The sequence below is a fragment of the Schistocerca gregaria genome, chromosome X (genome assembly GCF_023897955.1).
Source record: "Schistocerca gregaria isolate iqSchGreg1 chromosome X, iqSchGreg1.2, whole genome shotgun sequence".
In the NCBI taxonomy this organism is placed as follows: Eukaryota; Metazoa; Arthropoda; class Insecta; order Orthoptera; family Acrididae; genus Schistocerca; species Schistocerca gregaria.
In genome coordinates, this window is record NC_064931.1 from 435,739,510 (window position 1) to 435,756,944 (window position 17,435).

At 37.7% G+C, this 17,435-nt stretch overlaps 1 protein-coding gene across 1 annotated transcript in view; it reads right to left on the reverse strand.

Annotated features, from left to right (window-relative positions):
* Nucleotides 1–17,435, reverse strand: part of LOC126298123 (beta-galactosidase-like) — a 263,518-nt gene that overhangs the window by 38,762 nt on the left and 207,321 nt on the right. The window lies entirely within an intron of this gene.

A 17,435-nucleotide genomic window follows, 5' to 3' on the forward strand; every position in this document is an offset into this window, starting at 1 on the left:
ACAGCAGGGAAAGACTTAGGAAAATTAAACGAAGAAAGTAAGGCTCATCTCAGAGCAGCCATCAAGTGGTTCCAACTCAATGGCTTGCATATAAATCATGATAAAACTGTAAATATTCTCTTTAACTTGTGTGTTAAGAGTGATAAGATTGATTGTGTCTCAGGTAAACTACTTGGGATCCATCTTGACTCAAAATTAATGTGGAAGAGTCATACCGATTATATTTGTACTAAGTTAGCACATGTCACATATTTGTTAGGTAAACTAAGGTCATGTGTTAGTGGTAACTTATTACTCAATGCATACATACTATGCCTTTTTTCACACCCATTTAACATATGCCACTTTGTTGTGAGGAAACTCATCCGGAGGAAAACAAGTTTTCATTTGGCAAAAGAAGGCAGTCAGATGCATCAATGAAGTCAGAAATAATGAGTCTTGTAGACCATATTTCAAAAACCTAAAAATACTAACAGTTGCAGCCCTCTTTATACTAAGTTGTCTGATACACACAAAAGAAAACCAACACAGTCTCAAACTACGACAATATATCCATCGATACCAAGACACACATATAAAACAGCAAATTGACATTCCAGTTGCTAGACTAAAGAAAACTCAAGATAGTTACGGGAACATGGGAGTAAAACTATTTAACATGTTGCCAATAGAGGCACATAATCTGTCAATGAATGAGTTTAAAAGTGTCCCAAGGAAATGGCTTAGAGAAAAAGCTTTTTATACAATAGAAGAGTTTATAATGTGCACTAAAGATGATCTTAAGTACCGGTGCTAATATAGTTTCACTTAGATAAAACTTATACATGTAAATATAATGCAAATACCTTGTGCAGCATCAAGGACAAATTTTGTATCTTATTAGACAATAATGATCTACAATATATTACACCATTTCTGTTAGTTATGTAAACTGTTTATGTACACAAATGACGACATCAATTGCATTTTTAATGCCTAAAGATGGATAATAAAATAAATAAATAAATAAAGTGATTTCAGCTGTTTGTCTATGTCACAAGCACACATATCTACTTCATTCGTCTCAGCAGTGGTGCAAGAATTAAAGCAGGACACTACTCATGGGTTTTGATTTGTAAAGGAACAAATGAAAGTAGAGTTCGGTGTTTCTACTTTTGATTTGCTTCTCTCAATTTCAGTTTCTGTATTATACATAAATGTCTGGACACAATGTTATGCACTGTTTTGGCCACCAAATGCATTTTCTTTAGCGTCTCTATATCTATACTCCAGTGGCATTTGGCTATCATGTGATAATGTGCTAACACACTCTGTAAATATTGCACAAAAATGATATTGTTTCTTTTTGTATGTGAGCTGGGAATCACACTAAAATTACACCATTTTTCTTTGTATGTAATATGGAAATTGCTCTAAAATTACACCATTTCTCTTCAAATGCATGCTGATACACAAATAAAATGGGTGAAAGCATGCTTTTCTGTGCATGATAATTAGATTAGATTAGATTAGATTAATACTTGTTCCATAGATCATGAATACGACACTTCGTAATGATGTGGAACGTGTCAGGTTAATAAAAGATGTCTGTACAAGAAATTACATTACACAAAATATTGCATGACACTAATGATTAAGTTTTTTTTTTTTTTTTTTTTTTTTTTTTTTTTTTTTTTTTTTTTACTTACTTACTTTATATCTAAAAATTCAGCCAATGAGTAGAAGGAGTTGTCATCTAGAAATTCTTTTAATTTATTTTTAAATGTTAGTTGGCTATCTGTCAGGCCTTTGATGCTGTTTGGTAGGTGCCCAAAGACTTTTGTGGCAGCATAATTTACCCCTTTCTGTGCCAAAGTCAGATTTAACCCTGCATAGTGAAGATCATCCTTTCTCCTGGTGTTATAGGTATGCACACTGCTATTACTTTTGAATTGGGTTGGATTATTATCAACAAATTTCATAAGGGAATATATATACTGTGAGGTTACTGTGAGGATCCCTAGATCCTTAAATAGATGTCTGCAGGATGACCGTGGGTGGGCTCCAGCAATTATTCTGATTACACGTTTTTGTGCAATGAATACTTTTCTACTCAACGATGAATTACCCCAGAATATGATGCCATACGAAAGCAGTGAATGAAAGTAGGCATAGTAAGCTAATTTACTGAGATTCTTATCACCAAAATTTGCAATAACCCTAATAGCATACGTAGCTGAACTCAGACGTTTCAGCAGACCATCAATGTGTTGCTTCCAGTTTAACCTCTCATCAATGGACACACCTAAAAATTTTGAAAAATCTACCTTAGCTACAGACTTCTGTTCAAATTCTATATTTATTACTGGAGTTTTGCCAATTACTGTACGGAACTGTATATACTGTGTTTTATTAAAATTTAAAGAGAGTCCGTTTGCTGAGAACCACTTAATAATTTTGTGAAAAACATCATTTACAATTACATCACTTAGTTCTTGGTTTTTGGATGTTATTACTATACTTGTATCATCAGCAAAAAGAACTAACTTTGCATCTTCATCAATGTGGAATGGTAAGTCATTAATGTATATCAAGAACAGTAAAGGACCTAAGACCGAACCCTGTGGGACCCCGTGCTTGATAGCACCCCAGTTTGAGGAATCAGCTGTTTTAACATTACACGAACCACTTATTTCAACTTTCTGCATTCTTCCAGTTAAGTATGAATTAAGTATGAATCAGTTTCATATCCCTCCAAGTATGCATCACAATGGAGACAGACAAGTTGACATGGGTAGTGCAGCAGATAGTGTGGAAACCTACCATGGAGGGCACACAAGCAATGTGTAGTATGGGCAGACCTGCTGGACGAATTGTTTACTTGTGGGTGACACTAGCATGGGTGGCCAGTGCTTGAAGGAGTCCAACCATCATAGACATTGCCTTGTGCTTCACACCATGTGTTGCTACTTAGGGCTTTGATGTTGCCAGTCCATGCCAACCATGTGCTGAGTCATTCTCTTGCCTGTCTCTGTGTGGATTTGAACTCTCTGTTTCCCACAGCTTGACTCACATGGCAAGTTCATTTTCCTCTCATGGGGTTATCAAACCACTGTGAACCTGTGCAACAGTGTTGCCATACCTGTGAAGATACTAAAACTAGAAACCAGTGTTGAGTGCTGGAATGATGATCTGCCATCCTACAGTCAACTCAGAGAAGGTGTGCACCTGTCTGTTTTTGACTGCACATGCTCTGATACCATCCCAACACTACTGGCACTATAACTGCTATGTTGCTTGCAGCACCAAATCAGTATATTTCTTTGAAAGTACAGGTGCTGAGTGTGAGAGATTCTTTAGGAGCAGTTGGAATAATGGTGCCTTGGCCAAGCGATCATAAGCACTGTCTGGCTATCTGACAGCTCAGGTTTGATTCCCTCTGCTACAATAACTCTTTTTTTCATTTTATTTTATTCCTCACAATATTAAATGATTACTTGTAAAATTTAAATATATTTAAACAGTTTAACTTGTATCTGTAAAATTAATATATTCATTTTGTTATGATTACTACCTTGGTGAGTCAAAAGATGGTAAAAAATCAAGAGTACAAGGAAATTTTTTGTAAAAGTGTTTTTGTAGATGATCTGCTAAAGAGACTCTTTTCTTGTAGATCTTTAAAGGAGACAGTAAGATTCAAAGAAAGGTGGATATATTCCAAACGTATTTCTAACAACAGGAGGGTGCAGAATGAGGCTCACAATCTAACAAACTCATAATCTCACAAACTAAGTGAGTAGAATCCAAGTTCCTAGAATATTTTGCTTTAGTGGGTCACAGGAAAAAGTAAAATGCTCTCTAAAGATTTGCGCATAGAGTATGAGGGATTTTTGAGCAGCAGTTCACATATTGGCTCAGTAGCACAGTGGTCAAGTGGACCGACTAGCAATTCATTGGCTCAGGTTCAGTTTTGACTGATACTACATTTTTTTTGTTTTCTTTTACTTTATGCAATGTTAAACAATTTATTGTTAAATTTAAATACATTTAAACAGTTCAGTTTATGTACATAAAATTCATATATTCAATTTTGTTCCTAATACTATCGCTGTAAGTCATAAGGCTAAAGGCCACCACATTGTAGCCCATCAGTAAAATTTTGCATGAGCTGCCACTGTAACTACTATACTTCACTTTACACTTATTGTGCAGTAGTTATTGTTTCTATAGATGTTTATTTAGAATGACTGTATACTACAGAAGGTCATTCCTCTCATGAACTGTTCTACTAGATATAGATGTATCCTGTGTTTGGCACAGTGTTCTTCTAAACTTGGGCCACACTTCAGCTACTTGATCCTGCCCAGAGTTCAAAATGTGAAGTTACTTACTGAGATATGAAACTATTGATTATTTATCTAGTTTGATGAACTTGTAAATTTTTCAGTTTATTTTTAGTTACCCTCTGCACTTACGTAATATTTGTTGCTACAACTACCTCATTGTCACTGATTCCAGTTTCAAAATGGCCATATTAAAGAGGTAAGAACCCCACACACAGACACATAGTGACCTCTGATGTGTGGTGTGTCACTTACCCATTTTGAAGAACCCAACAGTTCTCATCCCCATGGTGCAAGTCTATAAATTTGGAGCCTTGCTGATCACAGAACAATGGAAGTCTGGTTCAAGCCTTCAAATGGTTCAAATGGCTCTGAGCACTATGGGACTTAACTGCTGTGGTCATCAGTCCCCTAGAACTTAGAACTACTTAAACCTAACTAACGCACGGTTCCAGACTGTAGCACCTAGAACCACTCGGCCACTCCGGCCCGCACCTAGAACCACTCGGCCACTCCGGCCAGCCGGTTCAAGGCTTCCTCTCAACTCAAAATCAGTGGGACCATGATAAGTTCTGGGAAGAATGCCTCAATGAAATACTTTGAGTGAGGCTGGTCTTCTGAACCTTCTCTCCCTGGAATGATCCAAGTATGAGCTCAGATCAAAGATGACAGGTATTGTTCATTCCAGTACAATAGGTTGAACCTTATTCCTTCAGTAGCAATTGGAGCAGTCTCTTCAACATGTTGAAAGGTCTTCAGGCATACACACTGAGGGTGAAAGGTGATCCTACCTATCCCTTGTTGCCAGTTCCATATAGAGTAGCAATATTCCCCATACTAATTGTTGGTGAGCAGGGTAGGTGTAGTAGCCTCCGGTCGCCCCAGTCACTGTCTACCTTGCACAGCACCCCTAAACCTACCACTGACAAAACATTCACAGTCAAAAGATGAGTAGTGACAAGCCTTGTAATTCTTATAGAGGAGACAGTTTTCGTGCAAGAGGATAGTACTTGAGGTGCCTTTAGTATCATTTGTACATGTCTCCTTGGTGTCTGTACCAGCACACCTATTTGCAGAAGCTTCCAATCACTTGATAACAGTTAAGGTTATTTCCAGCTGTTTGCAAAAAACAGCTAACTCATCCAGCAAAAATTTGATGGCCATAGTGCACAAGCTGTGTGCACACATTTGGCACCACCACAGGACAGTTTCACACAGCCCAAAATAAACTCGAAGGATTGCCTAAAGGCTTTTTGTTCTAAGCTGTATTGCAAAATGTCATTGCATAGTTGAAGTTATGGATCCATTTTTGTGGCCACATCAAAGAAGAGTAGCTGCTGAAGCGCATACAATGCCCTTCCATCACAGATTGCAAGTAAATCTATCAATACCACATGAACAGTTACATAGGCTTGAAACCATTCCTTAGTGACAAGTGACTACAAGTCAGTGCTGAGCTGCCACCTGAAGTTGCACTCAAATGTTTAACAGTTCCATTGCACACCTATTCTAATGAGTACTGCTTCTTACTCAAGTGGCACCAGTGCAAGCACAAGAACCACATAAGCTTAGTGCTTAACATGGCAAGCTTGCTTAACTTCCTACTCATCAATGACATTTACAGCATATGCCAATCTCCCAAGCAGCACACTCACAGCGTGTCAGAGATGGTAACAAAGTTCTCAGTGAAGAAGATGCAGTGGCAGAATTGCTGGTAGTTACTCAGCTTCAACACCAGCAATGTCCACTGCTACCAAGGCGAGTGGAGTCTCAGGCATTAGCAACACTGCCACAGTACTCAACAAGAGTTTTTGCACCCTTGATATGGCTCAGAGACAACTTCTTCCATTCAACAGAATGTGTTACATACCACAATTGCCAGCCTTCCTGTGCAAAACAAACCTGAGTTGTGGTTCTAATTCTGCAGTGTAATATGAATGCCAAGCATGGTAGTGGTGTCCTCCTCTTTGTTAGCAGTTACAATGATAATGAGGATTTACAGAAGGGTGTCAGTGCTAAACTAAGTGACAACATGGCATAGATTATGATGAAGACACAGTTATAGGTCTCTAAAGTATTGATACCACAGTTTAAGGCACTGCTGTTGGACCCACTGGATATGTCACACTTGGAGGTTTCATCACCTACAGTAGCACCAACTGTAGTCTTAATTAGAGATTTTACACTGCAATAGGATACTCTAAGACAACATTTGGGTTTGTATGCCCAAACACCACCACAAGGTCATGGTTACAAGTTGGGTCACAATGTCATAAAGCCTGCATTGTAATAGAATTTGAACAAATATTTCAGTTAGAGGAAAATTTGCCTACAACACTGATGTTCCGGTTCAGAACCAGGCTTATCTCTTTGTACAAACAATCTGTTTACATCTTCTGTTGGTGGGAGTGATGCAGTGAGAGATACAGAAAAGCCTCAAGGAAGGGTGCTAAAGATATGTTGAGCTACCTTTACTTTTACCATCATAGAAAATAATCAAGTCACATGCAAAGTTTAAGAAAGTTTTATTAAAACTGATTATACACATATACAAGGCAACATCACTTTATGGTATAAAAAAGTCACAATTGCGGTTCTCTTCCTTAAATGATGAATTCTATGTGCCCATTCTTCCTGGAAGATTGGTTCATTATGTCTTCAATAGGATAATCAATGTCAGGATGAGTGTTCAACAGAGCTAAGCCATTAAGTCGATCCTCTTTCATTGTCAACTTCAGCCATGTCTTTCTAGCAATACATGCAGGTAGACATGCAAATATTTCTTACAGTGTGTGCAAAGTAGGATAGTCAGATCTAGGACTGACAGACAATGCTTCCATAACACAATCATGGTCATTAAGGACATTTATGCTCGTTTGTTTGTATTGAAGAATCTCTCCCATTAGTCTCTTTTTAATCACAAAGAGTGATTCTTCTTCAAAGAATGGTAGTTCAGTTAAGCACTGATTCAATATATGTCCCAGATCATTGCCGGCCTGTTTCAGTAGTTGTGAGGGCAAAAGTATGTTGAATTTTAAATGATAAATATTTTCTTTAGCTAATTGTTCTCTCATGTCAGTCATAATATGGTCCACTGCTGTAATAAAAACAGTTCTTTTCCAGTATGTCATAGCATCATCATTATTATCACAGTTTTCCTTGTGTTTTTGTCTGCCTGTAAGATGATGTACACTCAACTCCGCACCTAACTATTCCATCACTGCCTTCACCTCTTCAACAATATGAGCACAGTGGCTATCAGCATTAGCACTCATGCCGTCATACACCTTGAGTGTCATATCTAATTTTGATTTTGCCATCACGACGTCCAAGCCAGGGTCTTGTAAGACTTTGCTAACTGGATATGTTATGCTCATGATGTCACTCATTGTAAACAGAGTGATAATAAACTCACAATTAGAGAGAGCTCAAAGGAGAATATTGACTTTGGCAGCTGCTTTTCTATCCCTCCAGCACTGTATTTCTTTGCAAACAGTTCCAAGATCAGCTGCGAATTGAATAACAGCATCATGTTGCTCAGCCCATCTCATCTGACAATGTGACTGCAACAAGTGTTTTAGGTGACTTTTCAATGTTGAGAACCACTTGATATATGCTGTAAAGAACGATACTATTTCTTCAATAGTACCAAGTAAGTTTCTTACACTTGTAACTTTGCAACCCTGCAAGAGACAGCGAGGCTGAGCTGATGACTGCAACTTGGACATTTATAGCTTTCTTTTTTATTGTAGCCATAACTTCTTTCAGTTCTGTCATATTAACTGTCAACCATGACAGCCTATACCCTCACAGTTCTCCAGTGACAGAGAAAGGCTTTCCATTCTCCTTAGAATCGTAGTACCTAATACTTCATTGTCAATGTTTCAACTACAGTTTTTGTCTTTATGGATGTCAACAGAACCCAAAAATCTTTCAGGTAATTTGCCATCACCATCAACATATTGTGCACCTAAACTCAGTTGGGCGATGTGCACTATGTCTGTAGTCTCATCCAAGATTATTCTGTAATAACAAGAATCTTTGCTTTCCTCCAGTACTCTCGATAACATCGCTGTTTCGCAGCACGAAATAAGTTCATTACAAGTTATTTTACTTATGTAAGTGGTGTTCGCTTTAGTGGTCTCAAGATGATGTTTTAGTTGCAAGTCCCAGCATCAATTTTAAATCTTACAAGAGCTCTAAAGTTTCCCTAGTGACTCACTATACTTTCACGGTCATTTTCGCTTTCTAATAGATTCCCATCATCTCTATGCCCCTGCAGAGGGATATTTTGCTTTCCACAAAATATGATTGTTTTTATTATAGGTACAAGACAGTCTCTGTTTTCCCTAATGCTTTCCATTCTCTGTCTTGACAATTGATTTATGGCTTCAAGTTCTTGGCTGTCTCATGTCACCAAAAATAATTTAGCATCTGTTGACACTTCACCGTGGTACATGAGATGAGAGTGGGTCTCAAGGTCACCATCCTTACCAGTAAGTTTAGAACACTTTGTTAGTGACTCAGTGACAAGTTTCTTGACAATAATGGATTTGAAACTTCCTGGCAGATTAAAACTGTGTGCCTGACCGAGACTCGAACTCGGGACCTTTGCCTTTCGCTAGCAAGTGCTCCACCATCTGAGCTACCGAAGCACGACTCACGCTCGGAAGTTTCAAATCAGCGCACACTCCGCTGCAGAGTGAAAATCTCATTCAATAATGGATTTCTTTCCTCCAACCATTTTATTATTCACAAAAATAGAACAGTTAATGCAAAGAAGTCCCTTTTTAACTAGTGAGGACACCAGCCATAGATACTGTTCAAAGTGATTATCGTGCACTTGCCTGTGTTCAACCCATCCCCTCTTGTTGTGCTCTGAAGTAGGAAAGATATAACCTATTCCAAGTTTCCTTGGAGCTGTGAGAAGCTTGTGTTTTATATGATCTCTAAGATTTCATGACGCAAATATATCCAAAAAATTGCCAATATCCGTGGGATTAAGTGAATCAGTCAATGAACATTGTTGTGAAAGTTTTGAAGAACTGTTGGGCTCTGCCTATACATCTGCTGGTGTTTTTGTGGCTAAACAGTGACCAGAATATCCACATGTTTCCACTTTTCTTTTTATTATTACATAATGATCCATTTTATTATATTGTTATGACGTAGGTAAATTAGATGGCAATTATTCTCAAATAAACACTTTATTCAAGCTGAAAAATACAACACTAGTACACTTAGCAGTAAAACACACAGGGCACACTCCACATACTTCTAATATCACTAAGGACAACACTGACTGAAGTCCGTGGTAACAGCCAATAATCGCAGTGATTAACTTTTTATCACTTCCAAGTTATTGCGACGATTTTAACTTTCAAACTGACTACCTGGCAGCGATTCTGCTTTCCTTATATATGTCACTTGGTTGTTTCAAGGACATTCACTGCCAGAATGTTCACTTCCAGACTTTTATGGAATGTGAACAAACACCTACTGTGAAAGTGACAAGCCAATATGTACCTTATAATGTATAATATAAGGGTCAGTTTCCAATGATGACATCATCTGGCAGTTCATTCCTTTGTAGCACAATCAATAGATGGCCTCTATAGTAACAATGCATTTTTAGGAATCTTCTTGAAAGTCACTATTACTGGGATATACATGTCAATAGTTCCCCATACCTAACCCATATTACAAGCAAGGAATGGGAATCTATTGATATGTTATTAGTAAAAAGATTGTTATGAGTCTTGTAATGATACTTTCACTGAGAAGTTACTATGAATTATTATACTTCAGAAACTACTGATCACTCTCTCTCTTGACTAATCTTCACACTTGCACTTGCTACAACTAGGACTTTTTACTTATTCATTCTTCATCCTTAATATTTCTGCTTCTGAATGTAAACTAGATTCCTATTTGGTGAATAGTCCCTATTTATAATGCTGTGTATTGAAGGTTCTCTGCACAAGGAAACAGTAGAATTTTCTTGAGACTTTTCTCAAACAAACGCCAGACAGAATAATGTATCGAGATCACTAGAGTGGGCGCAACTTTTCTCGTAGGTATGTGTTAGCTATCTACATGCCAGACAGAAACATATAAAATATGATGGCGTGAATATGAAATCTATATAGGAAAGTACAACTACTCAGTAACTCGATTCAGTTGAGTCGACTGATGAAATAAATGAAAGAATAGCGTGCGGCCTGACTGGTGGTGGTGGCAATGTGATAGGACCCAATGCGAGTGGGCCCACAAGAGGCGGAGAACGGGGGGGAGGGGGGGGGACAGTGAGCCCACGCACCCCCCATCCCATATGTTTCCCCCACTGGACTGGTGAGACCTAGTCGAATTTTTGTCGCAGAGACATGTACAGGGTGTACATAAAGTCCAGCGATAGTCGCAAACATGGCGAGTTCAAGTGCAGAGCGAGCTTTCTGTGTGTTGGATTTCGACAAAAGTAAGTGTGCTGCAGCTGTTCAGCTGATGTTCAGAACCAAGTAAAGTAAGTAGCCACCAACAAGGAAGGTCATTTACCACTGGCACAACAAATTCATTACAACAGGTTGCTTGTGCCCAGCAAAGAGAAGTGGATGTCCAAGTGTGAGTGCAGTGACTGTGGAGCATATATGATTACCATATTGACATCTTCTGGGTCACTCATGGTTCGCATATAGAATGTTTATAAAAAAAAAAAACTTTCAGAGTTGTTCTTCAAAATGCAATATGTATGACATCTGTACAATGTTGAGTTCTTGTGCAATGAATAATTGAAAGTGTCCCCAGACTTTACATACACCCTGTACATTCAACACAGAAAAATGCACGGTCCACAGAAAAGAGTTAATTTTGCCAATAAAACAAAAACATGTATAAATTGTAAAGGTGAAATCACAAAGTTGAAGGAACATTTGTTGAGCTTACAGTTTATAATCAGTACTCTGCAAGTGGATATCTCGAATTTTTAGCTTGGACGTAGTGAGCCAAATACTCAACAAGGTCTGCAAGTTATAAATTGCACCTGCTAGCAAAAAGTGGACAAAAGTCACTTCAAAAACAGCACATAAGAACTGCAAAATAGTGTAGATGGTAAATGTACCAGTGTCACAATCTTGGTGCATGAAAACCCTTTTAAAGTGCTTTTAATTGTAGACTACAATATCTCAAAGTGCTGTGTTGAACCACATGGGAAGAAAAATGAGACCAGAAACAAAGAACAAAAGAGTAACTTTGAACCACAGGGGAAAAAAAAGAAAGAAAAAAAAATCATACTTGAGTGTAATCACCGACAGTGAATAATGATCGAGTGTTTCTCAAGATGAATTATTGACTACTATGCACAAAAAAAAAGAGGGCCAGTGCACCATGCAGGCCTAAAAAGAGTTATCATAAACCAGCATAAACATGTCAAATAACCCTCTTTGCAGATAGTCAAGGACGGGACATAGCAGCCGAATTTCAGTCTAGACGCAATCACAAAATAACTAACATAGTGAAAGAAGGTGCAACATTTCAAGAAATGACTTCCATGAACCATGACATGAAATCAGCAACAACAAATAATGACTTTTTTGTGTTCTTAGCATTAACAAATGGTGTAGCAAGAAATGAAATAAAAGATCTAGTGATATCACTCAAATGAAAGCTACATGACCTGAGAAGTTCAAACATTATCGTGTTCGCTGTTCCACATTGACATGACTTGCCAGTCTGGTTGTGTGTAAATAAAGAAGTGCGAGGTGCAAATAAATAGATCCCAAATATATCCATGAGAATCAAAAATGTTACATTTGTGGACATAAGCTGTGTAGGGAAGAGATACAACACATCCCGGGGTTTACATGTCAACAGACTAGGAAAGGACTTAGTTATAATGTACCTACATATCCAAGAAGTAGTACAAAGCAAATTGAACATGCAGAGGCCATCCCTCTCAAGGACAAAAATAATGCATTTGCACAAGAGTTAACCATGAAATACCAGGTTACTTAAACAATACATCGTCAGGACAAGAGCTTTATTAGAACAATAAAACTTTCCATCAGTGCAACACCAGATGCAAGTATATGTTTTTCATATGTGCCTCAAACAGACTTCAGTCCACATGAGAATAATTTATCACTTTTACTTTATAATGTACAGGGCTTAGTAAACAAAATAAATGCTTTTAAATCATTTATCGCAGGACTATTTCCACATGTAGTAATAGTTACAAAACACTGGCAAACAGTGGGCAACATTCAATATTGCAACTTAGAAAGCTACATCGTAGCTATGTTCCACTGTAGAACACATAACAGAGGTGGTGGTGATGTCATGTACTGAAGAAAATGTAAGTTCATAACAACCACAGAAAAAGGCTACGGCAAAACAATTTCTGTGTTGACAAGGACTTTGAAATTGGAATTCTTAAGCTCACACTGTGCACTGTTCCTTTCCATGTCATAGGTGTATATAGACCCCCTGTAGAAAGTTTGATGCTTTTCTGATATCACTTACCGGAATTTTAAGTAAATTAATTTCAGGTTGTAGAAGTGTAAATCTTGTCATACTGGGAGATCTGAACACCAACACTTTACTTGATGGTCGGGAAAGCAAATGTTTTACAGATTGTATCCTATCTTATGGGGCTAAAGCCACCAGAAAAGCTAACACACATAGTAGTTCAATTGGTCATGTTATCACAAATTATGACCAAATCACCTCAACAGCCATCATAAATGGTCACCTCTAAGTCAAACACTAGTGTTAAAATGTAACACCAAATTGAAACCAAGAAAAATGTGTGAGCACAGCCCAATACTATCTGCTATACTAAGATGATGATGATGACTGGTTTGTGGGCATACAAATTCCCAACGTTTGCTCAGCCCAATCTCACCACTTACATGACTGATGATGAAATGATGAGGACAACAGAAATACCCAGTCATGTTGAGGCAGGTGAAAATCCCTGATCCTGCCAGAAATCGAACCCGGAACCCAGTGCTCGGGAAGCGAGAACGTGACCGCAAGACCACAAGCTGCAGACACTATACTAAGAAACAGTGTAAGCTAGGAATCATGGGAATCAGTAAGTACTACCATAGGGGTCAACAATAAATGAAGCATGTTCACAGAAATTCTGACTGAGAACTTAAATAGGGCCATGCCATTTAAAATAGTGAGTATCCAGAAAAATCAACATTTAAAATCAAAATCAGTGCCATTAGATTTTAAAACAAATGATCTGAAAGAAAAAATGGAAAACATGCATAGCTTACACAGACTGACTTACTCAGAGTTACATACAGAACTGGACAAGCAGTAGAAATATAAGTACTACAAAGAAGTTTGGAGATTTAAAGCAGAAAGAATCAGCCAGCAGATATGAGGTTCAGATAATGTTTCAAAGACTTGGTGGTCAGTTGTAAATAAAATCAGAAACACTGAAACAGAAACTAAAATTAATAATGTACAATTAACTGTGAATAATAATGATTTTGATGATCCCCTTCTAGTCAGCAATATTTTTAATAATTACTTCATAAATACTATTGAAAATGATGCTTCTATGAAACAGGATATACAAGACACACTGGAGTCCATTAACAAACAGAATGGCAGCACTCTACCCGTAGGAAGCACATATGACATTCTGCAGCTTATTGATAGACTCAGAAACAAAAAATCAGCAAGATTGGATGAAATTCCTCCACATCTATTGGAGAAATGCAAACATGAACTAATGAACCACTAGTTCACCTAATAAACTATGTTCTAGAAAATGGTGAGTTGCGTGACAAGTTGAAACTGGCTGCAGTTAAACCAATACACAAAAAGAGGGAAATAAAGCATGTACAGAACAGCAGAACAACTGCCCTAATTTCACTTTCAGCAAACTGATAGAGAAAATAATATTTTAATAAATCCTGGCGCATTACAACAGTGCTGACATACTATGTGATTTCCGGCATGGTATCAGGAGAGGTTGAAGTACCATGTCAGCAGCAGTACAATTTGTCCTCATGTACTTGAAAAAATAAATGAAGAACCCCAAGCAGCAGGAGTATTTCTAGATCTCTCAACGGCTTTCAATAAAGTACATCATGATGTGCTCTTATCAAAAACTGCTAGGAGTGGTGTCACTGAAAAACTCATGCAGCTGCCAGAAACATATTTAAATGGTAGACAGTAGTGAGCAGAGCTTACATACTCTAATGGAGAAAAACCGAAGAGGAGAAGGTCAAGTATAAGCAGTATGCATTTTGGTGTTCTTCAGGGCTTCCTATTAGGTCCAGTCCTATTCATCTGCTACCGTATGTAAATGATTTCCCAAGTTCTCTTGACAATAAGCAATTGATGACTCTGCATACAGACAATACATCTGGTGTTTGATGTGCAAACAGTGAACCCAACCTAATCGAAGAGATAAATAACTTTATTGAAAAGGCAAGAGCTCACTTTGAATGAGACAACCAAAAGGAAACCCAGAAAAAAACTAATATTGTTCATTTTAAACCAAGTGGTACAAACAAACAAAATACTGTGATTGATGAATTTCTACCAAAAACCTGTACAGACTGTAAATTATTGGGTTTATGCATAGATGATCGACACTCATAGAAGCATGAAGACCCAGTCTATCTGTATTAAGAAGATTATCATCATATTTTATATCTGAAACCATAAGGACTGTATATTATGGATTAGTGTACCCTTTCTTGCCTTATGGAAAAGAAGATTATCATCATATTTTAATTCTGAAACCCTAAGCACTGTATATTATGGATTAGTGTACCCTTTCTTGCCTTATGGAATAGTACTGTGGGATGGGGCATGTCAAACTAATATGAAAAGGGCATTAATACTGTAGAAGTGAGCCTTCAGCATCATAGCAAAAGTAAAACCAGGAGCTTCTTGCAAACCCCTATTCATTAGACACAATATTCTCATAGTTTATGCCATGTATATACTAGAAACTACAATGTTAGTGAAAGAAGACACAAAAAGAAACACGGATATTCTCAACTATGAAACAAGGTAAGGCTTAGAAAGTACTTTCATATGGTTAACAGAAGGTTAACTGTAACAGCAAAAATCCCCTATGTCAATCGAGCTATTTTAATAACTTGTTACCAAACAAAGTTATTATATTGACAGGGGATACTTTTAAAAAGCGAGTCAAGCAGAGGCTTGTCCAAAAATGCCCTTATAACTTGAATTTATCATGAATTACAATGTCATAAGAAATAATGTAAACAAAAAAAATTAGTTGTAAAACCTTTATACTTTGTTGATAATGCTCAGGCATGCAAAATTACATGTTACAAGCAATAAATTAAACCTGAAACTGAAATGTGAGTGTATTAAATACACTGAGGTGACAGAGATCATGGGTTACCTGCTAATATTGTGTCAGAACTTCTTTTGCCTGGCACACTGCAGCATCTCAATGCCGCATGGCCTCAACAAGTTGTTGTAAGTCCCCTCCAGAAATTGCTGTCTTGACAGCCATCCATAGTTGTGAAAGTATTTCTGGTGCAGGATTTTGTGCATGATCTAACCTGTTGATAACGTCCCATAAAATATTCCATGGGACTGATGTTGGGTGATCTAGGTGACCAAATCATTCACTTATCCAGAATGTTCTTTAAACCAGTCATGATAATTGTGGCCCTGTGACATGTTGCACTATCACCCACAAAAACTCTATCATTGTCTGGGAACATGAAACCCATGAATGGCTTCAGATGGTCAATGCTCAGTTCAGATGGATCAGAGGACCCAGTTTATTCCATGGAAACACAGCTCACACCATTATGGAACTATCAACAGCTTGCACAGTGTTTTGTTGGCAACTTGGGTCCATGGCTTCATGGGGTCTGCACCACAGTTGAACCCTATCATCAGCTGTTACTAACTGAAATCAGGACTCATCTGACCAGGCAAGTTTTCCAGTGATCTAGGGTCTAGCTGATATGGTCATCAGCCCAGGAGAGGTGCTGTAGATGATGTCATGCTGTTGGCAAAGGCACTAACATCAGTCTGTTGTCATAGCCCGTTAATGCCAAATTTCACCACACTGTCCCAACAGATATGTTTATTGTATGTCCAATACTGATTTCTGTGGTTATTTCACTCAGTGTTGCTTGTCTGTTAGCACTGAAAATTCTATGCCAACACCACTGCTCTCAGTCATTAAGTGAGTGACATTGGACACTGCATTGTATATGGTGAGAGGTGTTGCCTGAAATTTGGCATTCTCTGCACACTCTTAACACTGTAAATCTTAGAATATTGCATTCAGTAATGATTTCCGTATGGAATGTCCCATGCATCTAGCTCCATCCACCATTCTCTGTTCAAAGTCTCTTAATTCCCGTGATGTGGGCATAATGACTTTGAACACTTTTCACATGAATCACCCGAGTTCAAGTGACAGCTCTGCCATGTGCCAATGCACTGCTCTTTTATACCTTGTGTATGTGATACTACCACCACCTGCATATGTGCATATCACTATTCCATTACTTTTGGCCCCTCAGCGTAAAAGAACTTTGGTCATCATTATTTTTAGTGAATTTTTTTACCATGTTCTTGTTATCATCATTGTGAAGCCACTAACAGAAAAAATTGCAATCTATCTTTCAATCATTTAAAAAACTCATTTAAAGGATTATGTATTTAACTGATAATCATTATTAGCTGTTGTCATATTTTAAATCACTAACTAAATATTCAACACCTTGCTTACTACAAAATCTTACATCAACAGGTAAATTACCCACTGAAGTGTTGCAGTAATTACAACACTTGATCTACACTCAGTAGACATGGACTTCAAATCTGTATGCAACCACCTGAATTTCAGTATCTTGTGACTACCTCCATTGATTCAGGTGAATGACTGGATAGTTTCTTCCTTTAATTGAGTTACCATCTCCAATTACCATGACGTCAACATCACATGAAACTGTAACCTTTATACCTTCCAAGTGAATGCACATCAAATTAGGCATCATCACATTTCAGTAATTTATAATACAAATGTCACTGACTTAATGTGGTATTAATTACTGCATGCTAAAATTTCTTGAGTACTGCATTACAATAAGA